The sequence below is a fragment of the Chlorocebus sabaeus genome, chromosome 3 (assembly GCF_047675955.1).
Source record: "Chlorocebus sabaeus isolate Y175 chromosome 3, mChlSab1.0.hap1, whole genome shotgun sequence".
NCBI classification, from domain to species: domain Eukaryota; kingdom Metazoa; phylum Chordata; class Mammalia; order Primates; family Cercopithecidae; genus Chlorocebus; species Chlorocebus sabaeus.
The window spans coordinates 73811417-73825550 of NC_132906.1; the positions used below are offsets into that span (position 1 = coordinate 73811417).

The window sequence follows — 14134 nt, forward strand, 5'->3', positions numbered from 1 at the left end:
AGATGGTTGCAGGTAGATGTGTCCTAGTTAGTGTAATCTCATCCAGTCTCCCTCTCTCCTCCACTGCCCTATCCCATCCCATTCCATCACCAGAATAACCATTGAACCTCAGAGCCTCAGAATAACCTTTCAAAAAATCAGTGGTAACCTGATTTTCTCAGGGTCTAATTCCTTCCATGGTAGGCTTGATTAATTTCTTTAATATAATCATCAGGACTCTATTTATCTGCCTTTCAAACTATCAGTCCTATTCTCTCACTAACAACTCCCCTCCTTCCTTGGTTAGCCTGGAGTTATTTTATAGATTTTAACCCAACAGTCAAATTCTTTGGACTTTATTATATTAAAATGAAAGCACTAATAGTTTTCAAAGATGCTGGACAAGGTTGTTTATATTTTCAGCAACATTTGAATCACAATACCGGAAAGGAGTAAATATTCAACAGTGGGGGAAGGTTGAATACATTAGGATACACTCACACGCACACACCGTGGAAGATTATGGAAGGTTCATAGGTAATGCTTTCAAGCTCTGTCCATTGATATGAAAAGATTTTGATGTTGTATTATGAGATTGAGAAAGTAAAACAAATAGAAGCACATATAATGCCCTATTTTTGTAAATTATTTCATTTTAAATATATCATTTTTATGTTTAGAAATAGATACACATATATAAAAATGTGTGTAAATGTGGTTATGTGAAAAGTACATGGACATGTGAACATGGAGAAAACGGAGAAGAATGTGTACTGGTTTGCTGTACCTGATTATCTGGGAAGGACAAGCTGTGAGTGGAGGTAATAGGGAGTGTAGGAGTTAAGGAAGCGAGCAAAATAATAGGAAAAGTCTATGACATTAAAAGAAAAAAGAGAGAGAACCCAGTGATGCAGGACAGGCAAGCCCCAGACTGGGACTTAGACTGGGAGGGTTTCTTGCTTTGCCCAGGAGAGAACTTAAGGGTCAACCCATGGCAGAAGAAAACAGCTTTTTTGAAGCAGCAGTGTTCCAGCTCCGGGGGTGTTACAGCTCAGGCAGTGTGCCAGCTCTGTGACTGCCCCTGCAGAGCAGAGCTACTCCACAGGCAATGTGTTGAGAGTAGCAGCTCAGGGCAGTTCTGTAAGTCGTGTTTATACCTACTTTTAATTACATGCAGATTAAGGGGTGGTCTATGCAGAAATTTCTAGGAAAAGGGTAGCCATTTCTGGGTCGTCTGGTCATGGCTGTGGAAAGAGGCAGCAGCTCCTGGGTGTTGCCATGGCAACGGTAAACTGACATGGCACACTGTAGGGGTGTCTCACAGAAAGCTGCTTCCGCCCCATCCCTGTTTTAGCTAGTTGTTGATCTGGTCTGGTGTCCAAACCTGGCCTCCAAAGACGAGTTCTGCCTCTTACTTCACCAGGTTGTATGGTATGATCCTGTGTATAAAACGTTATATGAGTATGTATATGTGTGGATATCTATATGTACACATAGATAAATTATAAAACATATTTGTCTATATCTACCAATTGCTGGATGTATTCTTGAAATAAGTGACATTTAAGTGACAAAATCTGTTGTGGAGATGGATAGAGTATAATTCTAATTTGGTAAAATCAGACAAAAAAGAATAAAATGTAAATATATGTGTTTGTAAATGTGAGGATAAGGTTATAGAAGGTTGGGTCTTGGCCTGTGTGCTTTCCCTACCCTGTCGGCACCCACCATTTGGGATTGCTTATGTACCCTTCCAGACATTTAAAATTCATTTATGTGTATAAATAACTATAACAATAGAAATATGTGGTATTTTAATTTAAACACCATACATGATACCTTATCATTTTCCTTTTTTTACTCATAAATTATTGTGACTTTTTTTTTTTTTAAATGCAGGGTCTCTCTCTCTCTCTCTCTCTCTCTCTGTCACCCACACTAGGGTACAGTGGCTTGGACAGGGCTTACTATAGTTTCAGTCTTCCAGGCTCAAGTGATCCTCCCACCTCAGCCTCCTGAGTAGCTGGACTACAGGTGCACAGCGCCATGCTCAACTCGTTTTTAAAAAAATACTTCTTGTAGAGACGAGGTCTCACTCTGTTTCCCAGGCTAATCTTGAACTCCTGACCTCAAGGGATTCTTCCACCTCAAATCCCAGAAGTGTGGGGATTACAGGCGTGAGCCACCATGCCTGACCCATCGTGATTTTTTTTTTTAAGATTACAAAGTGCATAAAATCTATATAACATACTATCGATTTTATAGTCATTGAAGAATGATGGGCATTGGTTTTCAATTTTTCATTATTCAAAATAAGTGATCTATTGAGCATCCAGCATCCTTGTATATGCCTCCTTGGTTTTTGTTTGTTTGTTTGTTTATTTGTTTTGTTTTTGAGGCAGAGTCTCGCTCTTTCGCCCAGGCTGGAGAGCAGTGGCACGATCTCGGCTTACTGCAAGCTCCACCTCCCAGGTTCACGCCATTCTCCTGCCTCAGCCTCCCCAGTATCTGGGACTACAGGCACACAAGCACGTGCCACCACGCCCGGCCGCCCCGTTGTTCTTAAGTGTTGTTTCTTTGGATGAGTCATGGTTAATGAGAATTACTGCCTGGTAGAAAGTACCCACTTAAAAACATCATAAAAACAGCCAATACCCCACCTCCACCTCATTAGAGAATTTACCAGTTTACACTCACAGTATCGTTAGGGACTATCTGGTTTCTCATACCTTGACCAACAATTGATACTGTCAATATTTAAATATTTTTCTGTTTGGTTGGATGAAATTATATTTTTAATTTCAAAGATAAATACTGAGGTTGGTCAGCTTTTATGTTTATTGCCATCTGCATTATATCTGTGACTTATGTATTCATATCCTGTGTTCATTTATTTTTTATTTGGTTATCTTTTTCTTAGTTTTTCAAATATTCTGCATAATAAGCATTTGTCTATCAAATATCTTGAAACTCCAGTCAGCAGTCTGTTTTAACTGCCTTTCTCACTGTGCAATATATGGCACATGAATGTTAGTTATAGGTGAGTAGATGTGAGGAATGACAAAGGCAGAAAAACTTACAAGGTCTCCATGCGATCAGAAGGAACACATGATATTACATTTGAGTACTCTAGGAAAGGAGCATTTAAGTCATCTCCTGCATTGTCATGTGACTATTTCCAACAAATGAGGTATTTGAGAACAAAAGTATTAATTCATTTGCATAAATGGCTATTAGCTTTGTTCTGGGACTGGGAGAGGGATTGGTAGTTACCGGGAACAGCTGTAAACACGGCCAAACAAAATACTTCCTGTGCTCCACTCCACATTGCTATAGGGCAGATCCCATCGGGGATGTGCAAACCAAATGCTGGCAAGGTTGATAAATAACCTCAAGTTGAGAGAAGATCGAGAGCAATTTAATTTCGTAGGTGATATTTTAAATGCACCTGAAAAAATGGAAACAGGCAAGGAGAAAAAAAGAAAAGTAGAGACTGAAAAGTACAGAGTGACTCCGGAGACTGCAACACAATTTAGCTGAAGCGTAGGATGCTCAAAGTGGAGTGCTGGGAAATTTCCAGCTTCAGCTGTAAATTCACGTGAAACAATTTGGCTTGTCTTCATTAGGAGATGGAAAGAACCACCAAAGGCTTTGGTTCAGAGAAGCAGTGCGATCAGAACTGTGCTTTAGGAAGATTAATTGGGGGACCTGGAGGGAAGGATTAGAGCTGAGAGAGTGTTGGAGAGAAAGTCAGCAAGGAAACCCTTCCATCTATCTGAGAAGAGCTAGTGAAAGCTCACTCTCGAGTGAAGGAAATTCCAGTGCAGGAGAGGGGAAGTGAGAAGGCGAGATACCTGATGAAAACAGAACAGCCTTTGCTTGCACATTTTTTTGTTGTTGTTGTTGTTTGATTTTTATTTACATTTATTTATTTATTTATTTATTTATTTATTTATTTATTTATGTTTTAGACGGAGTTTCACTCTTGTTGCCCAGGCTGGAATGCAATGGCACCATCTCGGCTCACTGCAACCTCCACCTCCGGGGTTCAAGTGATTTTCCTGTCTCAGCCTCCCTCCCCGGTAGCTGGGACTACAGGCGCCTGCCACTATGCCCGGCTAATTTTTGTATTTTTAGTAGAGATGGGGTTTCACCATATTCGCCAGCTGGTCTCGAACTCCTGACCTTGTGATGCGTCAGTCTCGGCCTCCCAAAGTGCTGGGATTATAGGCCTGAGCCACGGCACCTGGCCTGCTTGCACATTTTAAACCCCTAGCTGGTGCTATTTCTAAAGCATCTTCATACATTTTCAGCTTTGGAGGAGTAGAGAAAATGGGGTCATATTGAATGTATTCTCCATTTTCCTTTAGTTATTATTTTAAAAAAATTGTGCTTTTTCAATTTAGGATTCTTACACCCACTGATAAATGAAATGGTCAAATTTTGATTTTACATGTCTAGAGATATTACTTAGCCTCTCAGTTTCCCCTAATCTTTTTTTTTTTTTTTTTTTTTTTTTTTTTTTTTTTTTTTTTTTGAGACGGAGTCTCACTCCGTCCCACAGGCTGGAGTGCAGCGGCGCGATCTCGGTTCACTGCAAGCTCCACCTCCCAGGTTCACGCCATTTTTCTCTCTCAGTCTCCCGAGTAGCTGGGACTACAGGCGTTCATCACCACGCCCGGCTAATGTTTTGTATTTTTCCAGTGGAGACGGGGTTTCACCGTGTTAGTCAGGATGGTCTCGATCTCCTGACCTCGTGGTCCACCCGCCTCGGCCTCCCAAATTCCTGGGATTACAGGTGTGAGCCACCATGCCAGACCACTTTCCCCTAATCTTAAACTTGCTTCCCAGTGGCCTTTTTTCCCCCTTCTCTGTGGTTTCTCACAACCTCAATATTGATATTGTAGTAGCTGGCCGCCTTCTCTTGATGAAGAAGAGTCTAGTAGTTTGTGGCACTATCTAACTCATGAGGGTTTTAAATGTCACAAAGCTCAATGGTCACATGAGGAAAATTATTATATATTCTTGGAAATCATATGTAAAAATGTGATTGAATGAAGCTTTCCTGAGTATGACCAAATTAATAGCACAATTTGGAATTCTACCCCCATCTGCATACTCTTGCCCTAAGGGTAGAATTTCTCTCTTTTCTTTCCACTAATAATTCAGGTTTTATCTAAAGATTTCCCTGATGACCCTGGTTCCCGGTGATTTTCTCTGGCTCCTATACCAATCATGGCTTAGAGCATTTCTTTGGCACATACTTTATACCCTGTTGAGATGTTGTTTCTATTCTACTGAAGTTAACTTTATGTAATTATCAATTCATTTCATACTTAGAAATTCTACCTCTGTAACTAAATTATAAACTCTTGGAAGATAAGCAATTAGAGAGTAAAATTATTTTAGTTCTAGTTCTAGTTTTTATTGCCATTATTGATAATACTTCACACAATTAAAGAGAAAAAAAAATCCTACATTTATTTATTTATTTACTTATTTATTTACCAAATCCTCACAGCTGCGTGTGAATTAAGTATGTCTATTTTGCAAATGTCAAAGGATGGACAGAGCTTGCAAGTGAATTGATTAAGGTTGATAGCACGTGTTCTAAAATCTGCAGTTGCCCGTTTGCTCTGGTGAGTCAGTGTCCTGCTGACTACTGCCAAAGGCTTGGCCTGCCTTGGCAGATATGCAAGCTGCCAAGACCCTCCAGCCAACCCCACATCCATGAATATGTGTGCTCTGACTGCTGGAATCAAGTCTATGAAGCCTTACTTTCCTGTTTATAGCAGTGACCATCAGGCGCTGAAGGCTGTTGGATTATCCAAGATCATTAGTCCAACCTGTGTGTTTGATCTCTCCTGCCTTCCCAAATCCAGCACCAATACCTGTACTATCTCTGAAATCTGCAAGTCAGATATCTCACATTATGGTCATTATTTCCTACTATTCCAGTTGACTTACTCCATTATTTTTATTTTTATTCAGTTATTGACTTGATATTCACAAAATAGATCAGTGGTTTAGGAAACTGTTTGCAATGCAATTTTAATTGAAAAAGAAGAATATAAAATAACTATGTAAAAATTCATAGTAAAAAGACAGCTAATATAAAAAGGGCTGATGGACTTATGGGAGTTTTTGCCAGTTTTAGAATAAAATGTATTCTCCTTTATTTCTAATCCCAAATTCACTTTATCTTATGAAAATGTTCAATGTACTTACTCTTCTCCTTCATTTTTTTTCCTCTTATTTCTCTCTTTACCAAATCGCCATTTAGATGATCTAGTACTTTTAAAGCATGTGAATACACTTCTAATAAGCCTTGGATAATGCTGTAAAGAAAGGCATTTCAAATTCAGGTCATGTGTTTAAACTACATGTCTCCCTGACGCTTCCACACTATGGAAAATATTGTCTCACTTATTTTATAATAGAAATATTTTGGATCAAATTATATGAAACGAGGTCTCTACATTAAAAATATAATCATGTGGTAATGGCTACTGTCCGCCCGAAAAAACAAACAAAACAGAATCTCACTAGATTCCATCCCTTCTCTAGGCTATGTCCCATAAATCTACCTTCTTTCTCCAAAACTCCGTGAATGAGTTGTGTATTTCTTATTTATCTTTATCTCTTGCACCCCCACTGATCACTGTGCTTTCTTCCCTGCCTCTGTGCTCAAACTACACTCTCCACAAATCACTGATGGTCTTCTTCTGATTAGAGCCAATGATTAATTTGCGTCTTCATTTTACTTGAACTTTCAGTAGCTTTTGAAACATTTAATCATTTCATATTTAAAAACAACAACAAAAGTTTTCTGCATTTGCAGGTTGAGATAACCCCCTCTTCTGAGATTGCCTTATTTCTCCTTGAGCTTCATCTCAGAATCGTTTTCAACTTCCTTTGGTCTCCACATCTAAATGTTGGAATGCCCAAGAATCAGTCTTCAGCACTGTCCTCCCTCTGTGCTCATCCAACTGCCTGCTGTTGAAAACCACATTTCTGTACCTTGCCTGATGTCTCCCTTGAGCTTTCAGTTCAGGTAACTAACAGCATATTGGACAGCTCCTCTTGGAAGAGTGATTGTCATAGGAAGCCAAATATGTCCAAGAGAGACTTAATTTCTTACCAAATCTCTTCCCTTAGTCTTCTCTATCTCATTTAATGATACTTTCATGTGCCCAGTTGCTTCAGACAAAAGATACCAGAGATTCGTGAATCCATCTTTCTTTCACTTGCTATGTTTAATCCACCCTCAAGTTCTGCTGTCTTCTCCTTCAATAAATAGATCTAGATAGATAGATAGAGAGATCCAGATAGATAGATGTTCCAACTGGATCTCAGTTCTCACAGATCACCCTTAGCAAAGGCAGCATCATCTCTTCCCAGAAACACACTCAAAACTTCATAGCTGGATTTACTGTTTTTATCTTGTCCATCTTCCCTCCCCTCCCCTCCCTTCACCTCCCCTCTCCTCCCCTTCCCTCCCCTTCTCTTCCCTTCCCTTTCTTTGATGGAGTTTCACTCTTGTTGCTCAGACTGGATTGCAATGGTGCGATCTCAACTCACTGCAACTTCCGCCTCCCAGGCTCAAGCGATTCTCCTGTCTCAGCCCACTGAGTAGCTGGACTTACAGGTGCCCGCCACCATGCCCGGCTAATTTTTGTGTTTTTAGTAGAGACAGGGTTTCACCATGTTGGCCAGGCTGGTGTCGAACTCCTGACCTCATGCGGTCTGCCCACCTTGGCCTCCCAAAGTGTTGTGATTACAAGCGTGAGCCACTGCGCCCGGCCCCTTGTCCATTTTCTTATGCCCTGTGCAGACCTCTCTCCAATGACAGCCATTTTCTTTGAAACATAAAAGAGATCATGTTACTGCTATGCTCAGAATTCTCCAGTTACTTCAGAGCCCACTTAGAACACAAACTTAACCCTTGGTAGAGCATGTGGGAAACCACCCGATGATCTGGCCAGTTTGCCTCTTGCCTTGTCCCCCTACGCTCCCCATTACTATGTGGCATTTTTCACTTGCTGTGGCCTTTCTTTCTCTTCTATTTTAGTGTTGTTCTCTCTGCATATAAAGCTTTTCCCTGTGATCTTCCCATGGCTGCTGCTTAACGTTATTCAGAACATAACCTAAATTCTACTTTCCAAACAAGTAGAAAATAGTATTTAAACCAATTGACTACCTGGTTGAAGCGCCCTACCCCCTCTCCACCCCATTCCACTACTAATGATGCATTTTTAACTAAATAACATTAATTAATACCTAAAGTTGTCTATTTAATGTCATAATTTTAGTTTTCTCACTAGACTATAAGCTCCTAGAGAGAAGGTTCCTTGCTCTATTCCCATCTACTAGAATAATGCCATACCAATAATGAGGGCTCAGTGTATTGATTGACATTGTCATCTGTAGCTAAACAAGAACAAAAATTGATTTGGCTTTCAGTCTTTGAACTTTCTAAACAAAGGAGTCTTTAAAACTGGAAATAAGAAAGGAAAGAAAAAGAGAGAAAGAGAAAAAGGGGAAGTAATTGAAATCCTTGGTCAATTCTCAGTATCTCTATTCCTGACTTTGAGACAGTTCAGTCTGAACAAATTAGCCTACAATTACGGATTGGTTTTCCATTTCTTATTTGATTACATTGGCACTGCAGCCTCAGCCTGGTGGTTTTACATAAAAAACTAGATTTTTCCAAAGATTTCTTGTATCTAAACACTTGTCACTGTGGCCTACAAGTTGGGTTTTCCATTAAGAGTCCTAAACTAAATGCTTTAAATCTACCCACACAGTCAGTTTAATAAATAATTATGAATAGGAATGAAATGCAGAAGCGCCCTCTGGTGATTTAATATACAGGCATGCAAAAATAGCAACGTGGAATCAAGATTCTGTTTACAGTGGTGTCAATAGGAGATTATTAAAATGTGCTTCTGCTTCTCCCTGTCTTTCCCTTTCTCTCCCTCTTCCTCATTCTTTTCCTTAATTAAAAATATAATATGAGTTAGAATGGGAAAATTTATGACAATATCTAGGAGAAATCCGTATGGAGAAGCAACTTGTGGAAAATAGAAAGGATCCATGCCTCCAAGTAAACACTTTTACAGAAGACCTTCTTTACTCTTTGCTAACCATAGCGTAAACATACCTCTAATCCTTGCCAAGCAGAGATAGTATGTGTTTCCTCTCTTACTCGACCTTAACATTGCTTTATTTGGTTTTCCCCAAGAACTGGGGCAGTGCTTAATGGAGTCTTAATAATTTATAACCTCCTATAAATATTCCTTGTTGCAATGCTAGAATGTACTAGTGTTTTAAAAGTGGTGTTATGGTCACAACTTTTATATGTTTTCCATACCTGGCTTATGGAATTATTTGTACCTTGAATGTAGCATATCTACTATTTGGATGGCAGTTGTTCCATAGTTTTAGAGCATAATATTTTATAATCACTTTTTTCTTTCTTTTTTTTTTCTTTTGGAGACGAAGTCTCTCCTGGGTTCATGCCATTCTCCTGCCTCAGCCTCCCAAGTAGCTGGGACTACAGGTGCCTGCCACCATGCATGGCTAATTTTTTTTATATTTTTAGTAGAGACGGGGTTTCACCGTGTTAGCCAAGATGGTCTTGATCTCCTGACCTTGTGATCTGCCCACCTTGGCCTCCCAAAGTGCTGGGATTACAGGTGTGAGCCACTGCACCCGACCTGTAATCACTTATTTTTATTTACTTTTCTCACTTCTGTTGATACAAATGTAGCAAATTAGTAAAAGCTTTTCCCCTCCTCCTTTTTTGTGGGATGGGGACAGTATATTACATGAGTTCTCTTTCTCCTGCATCTGATTTTCCTTCTAACATTTACATTTTATATACATTTTATGATTTCATCTATTTGCATGGGTTTAACTATTGGCTCTATGCATGTGATTCTATTCATTAACTTGGTTTTGATCTCCAATCTATTATTTAGAGCTGTCTTTTCGGAATTACCTCACAATTAAAGCTCAAAATGAGAATTAATCTCTCCCTCCAAAAAACAGGTACACGTAAACTAAACTTGTTCTACCTTCTAACTTCCATCTATCAGTGTCTGGCTCTATAATCATCCTGATTACTATGTTTAAAACCACCAAGAGCTTTAACTTCTTCTTTCTTGTCTTGTATAGGGAGTCAAGCCCTAGTCAAATCCCATTCATTGCACTCATAAAGGAGCTTCCCCTTTTCCTCTCTTATTTCACTGGTTCTGAGTTTATTCCAATAGTCTCTTACCTCACCTATTGGAATGGTCTCTTTGTTGATTGCAATGACTATAACAGATCTTTCTAAAACAGGGCTTTGATAATTCTGTTCCCTTGCCCATTAATTATTAATATAGTATAATAGTCTGAAAAATCAAATCCAAATCTAATGTATCTGGTACATTACCTCTGCTCCCGTAGTGACCTGGCCCAACTTACTACCTTCCTAAATTTGTTCTCTTTGAAATAAAACTAATATCATGGACTTTCTCTCTGTGTTGAAGAATTAGCTTCTCCAACACAAAGACCAGATTTGTGGGAACAGATTTTACCCCTAAAATCAGCCAGCTCTTTTAGAAACTATTTCTCAGAATCATAAGGGAACTGAACATGAGAAATAAACTCAAATTTGTTGTTGTAACTGAAAAAATTACCAATAGTCTATTTCTTCTGGATAGTTTAAAATTAGCTTTTAGTATAATAATGTGAGTTATTTAATGTAAGGGAGTACAGCACATGTGTCCACAAAGTACCTTGTTTCTTATTTTATGTATCATTATTATTATCAAGCATACATGCAGACTCATGCCTTATGTAATCTCTTAACTGCCTGTTAACACCAAGCATCCTAGATGTGACCTGCAGCAAAGCAATTAGTTACCTTTACATACAAGTGACTGTGAAGTGAGCCTGCGCCTCCTCCACTAACCCAGGTTGCTTAATAATCACTTGAACTACCTCAGCATTTTTTGCTTTTCAATTTGTAATATTTTAAACATTTTTGCTTTTCAGCTTGTATTATTATTAATAAACATTAAGGAAGTACTATTGCAAAAGAAATAGAGATTCTGGGGTGGGCACGGTGTCTCACGCCTGTAATTCCAGCATTTTGGGAGGCTAAGGTGGGAGGATCACTTGAGGCCAGGAGTTTGAGGCCAGCTCAAGCAACATAGTGAGATCCCATCTCTACAAAAAAAAAAAAAAAAAAAAAAAAGGATAAAAAATAAGCCAGGCATGGTGGCGTGTACCTATAGTCTAGCTACTCTAGAGGCCAAGGTGGGAGGATTGCTTGAGCCAGGAAGTCCAAGGCTGCAGTGAGTCATGATCACGCCACTACACTCCAGCCTGGGCGACAGAGTGAGATCCTGTCTGGGAAAAAAAGAAAGAAAGAAAAACAAAAAGAAACAGAAGCTCTGCTTTGTGAATCAAATGAAAATAAACAATTTAAGTTATTCTTTACAAAGTTTTTTTGTAAAAAGCTTTGAAAGTCTGAAGATTTGAATAAGACTGAGTGCACAGATGGGGGAGGCTCCAAAGATAAGTTTGTGCTTTTGCACGTAGTGCCAAGATTACAGTGAGAATGGGGAAAGTCAGCTAAGTGACAAGCAGTTGTTGAAACAAATAACTTGATCAGAACGGTGGAAGTGATATGGGTTAGGAGCAACTAAGAGAGTCACTTCAAGGTGAAATGGGAACTTGAAAATCAGTGGGAAGCCTGGGAAGAAACTGAAAGCCGGAGTAGATAAGCATTAGGGAGGAAAACAATTTTTTGCAAGACACTTCAGACTGATTGCAGGGGAAAATGGTAGAGACCAGGGAGGAGAATTAAGAAGGAAATTGCAGTATAAGTCAAAGATGAAAAATTGTCAACATAAGTGTGAAGGTTTTTTCAATAGCAAGAAGGTACTAGTATTGAAAGGTGCCACCCAAATTGGCTCACCTCAAGGGAGCTAAGGTGACAGGGTAATGTCCTGATAACAGATGGTTTTCCTTTTCTTTTCAATAAAGTATGAAGTTGAGCTCCCTCATAGCAAGTCAACAAATATAAGGGCTTTGAAATTTACTTGCATTTATTAGAATCAGCTATATATGCTTGTATCTTTGGATACAATCAAAGATACCTTGTAAGTCTATGGCTAGAGCATTTTCTTTTGTATTTGAAAAAATGATTGCAAAGATGATAATGGGGATAAAGGTGTTGCGAGGCTAGTATTTTTCAGCTCTCCGTCTGCCTTCCCTGGAAACATGGAAAATAGCAGTTACAATCTGAGGTCTGACGAGGGAGGGACAGGATGAGATAAGATTTCTCTGAACTCATAACTTCAAAGTAGTTTTATTTTCTTGAGTTGCAAAGATGCGAAAACTAAGATACATAGAAGTTCCATAACTTACCTCAAACCCTATGGCAAGGCATACTGGATTGTGATTGCAGACTCTGTTTCCCTTTCTCTTTGCTTCTTTATTTCAAACTGTCCTGTGGTGTGGTCAAATAATCTTACTCTATCCACTTAAAAACACTATCAACTTAGATCATCTCCCCTGGGTTCTTGTTACTAGGAGTTGTTGATGAACCTATAGCGAACATACTTTCCTCCATTTTTGTGAATAATTTAGCACCTTACTAATAGATTTATACTTTACTATCACTACTTTTCAAAGTGGAAATTCACTTTGAGTCTTTTACCACCTTGTCCTTATGCTTCTTTTGCTTCTGTCAATCATTTGCCCAGCCCTGTTGACTTTGCCTCTCTTGTATCTGTAACTCATGAACACTGTCACTATTGCAGTTCAAAATTAAAATTTCTTATTCAGGACTACTTGAGGAGTCTATTAACAGTTTACTTGCCTTGAATAGTTTTCTCTCTCTAGTCCAACTTCTATAATGCGGCCTCATGCGTTTACTAAACTTCAGCTGTGGCATTTTACATTTTGAGCAACTATCAGGAGCTTTTATCTAAAAAATAAAGCTCCTTAGCCTGGCATTTAAAGCCCTCCAAAATCTTTTCTCTAACTTACCCTTTAACTATAATTTCCTTTTATGATTATCTTCCATGAACCCACCTTTCCAAGCAAAGCAAAACTTTTTCAATTGTCTATGTCAGCCTCATGTTTTCTGGCACCTACCCTCTGAGGACTTTTCCTCTGCCCATCATCACTGTTCTTTGTTCTGAGAAAATTCTCTATCAAATCCATCTCCAAGTGCTACTCTTGTCCCTCCTGTGCATCTCTGAAATCCACTTCTTCCATTTTACTACTTCTCTGCCGACTTCGGGCCCTGACATTTTCCATGGGCCTCCTGAAGGACCTCTCTTCTCCCTCCGTCTGCACGGCTGCTGTGATGAGTTTTCTCATGTGGAAATCTGAAGCTGCACTTTCCCCACTTGGAATCTTTTGCCTGTGTTCCATTTGCTCTCACAAGTCCTTTAGCTCAGTCTCCAAGTCATACGATGGCATGTTTATGTCTTTCACACCAGCCTTACCTCTTGCTACACCCATTTCTCACAGCATGTACTTCTTATTCCAAATGCACAGTGTAGTTGCTGTAACCATGTGTTACAATGTTTTGACATCCTTGTAATGGGTTGCTCTTGTCATGTTATATGACAATTGCTATTTTACCTGTGTAACTTTCATCCCAACGGTGTACATGAGGCCATACCTTATTCATATTTGTATCTCTAGCATCTAACATAGTAGGGTATAACAGATATTTATTTTTAATTTGATTGAACTGAAATAACCTCAACATATCCAGGTTCAATGGATGCTCCAAGTCTCATCCCGATGGGTAGTAGCCTGTCCCCGGGTAGTCTTTGCTGATATCCTTCTTCACCCATCACCCCCACCGGGCAAGGATCCCACCTCTCTCGGACATCCATTGTCAGTCGCACCTTTTTGACACATACAACTTGCATTTTGATGGTCGGAAGGATTCCTTTATTTCTTTCCTCTTAAATTACGAGCTCTATTAGGAGAAACTTTAGTTACTCCTATTTTCCCTATTATAACATTTAATATATGTTCTTTGCAAATACTAAAAGTGAAAGAAATATGGGTAAAATAAATGAAATGGATACATAGCTTCTTCAATACTCATTACATGGAAAATCAAAGAGATCTCTAA

At 39.1% G+C, this 14134-nt stretch overlaps 1 protein-coding gene across 1 annotated transcript in view; it reads left to right on the plus strand.

The window, feature by feature from the left end:
- Positions 1 to 14134, plus strand: part of GPC5 (glypican 5) — a 1460926-nt gene that overhangs the window by 301342 nt on the left and 1145450 nt on the right. The gene's annotated exons all lie outside the window — the stretch shown is intronic.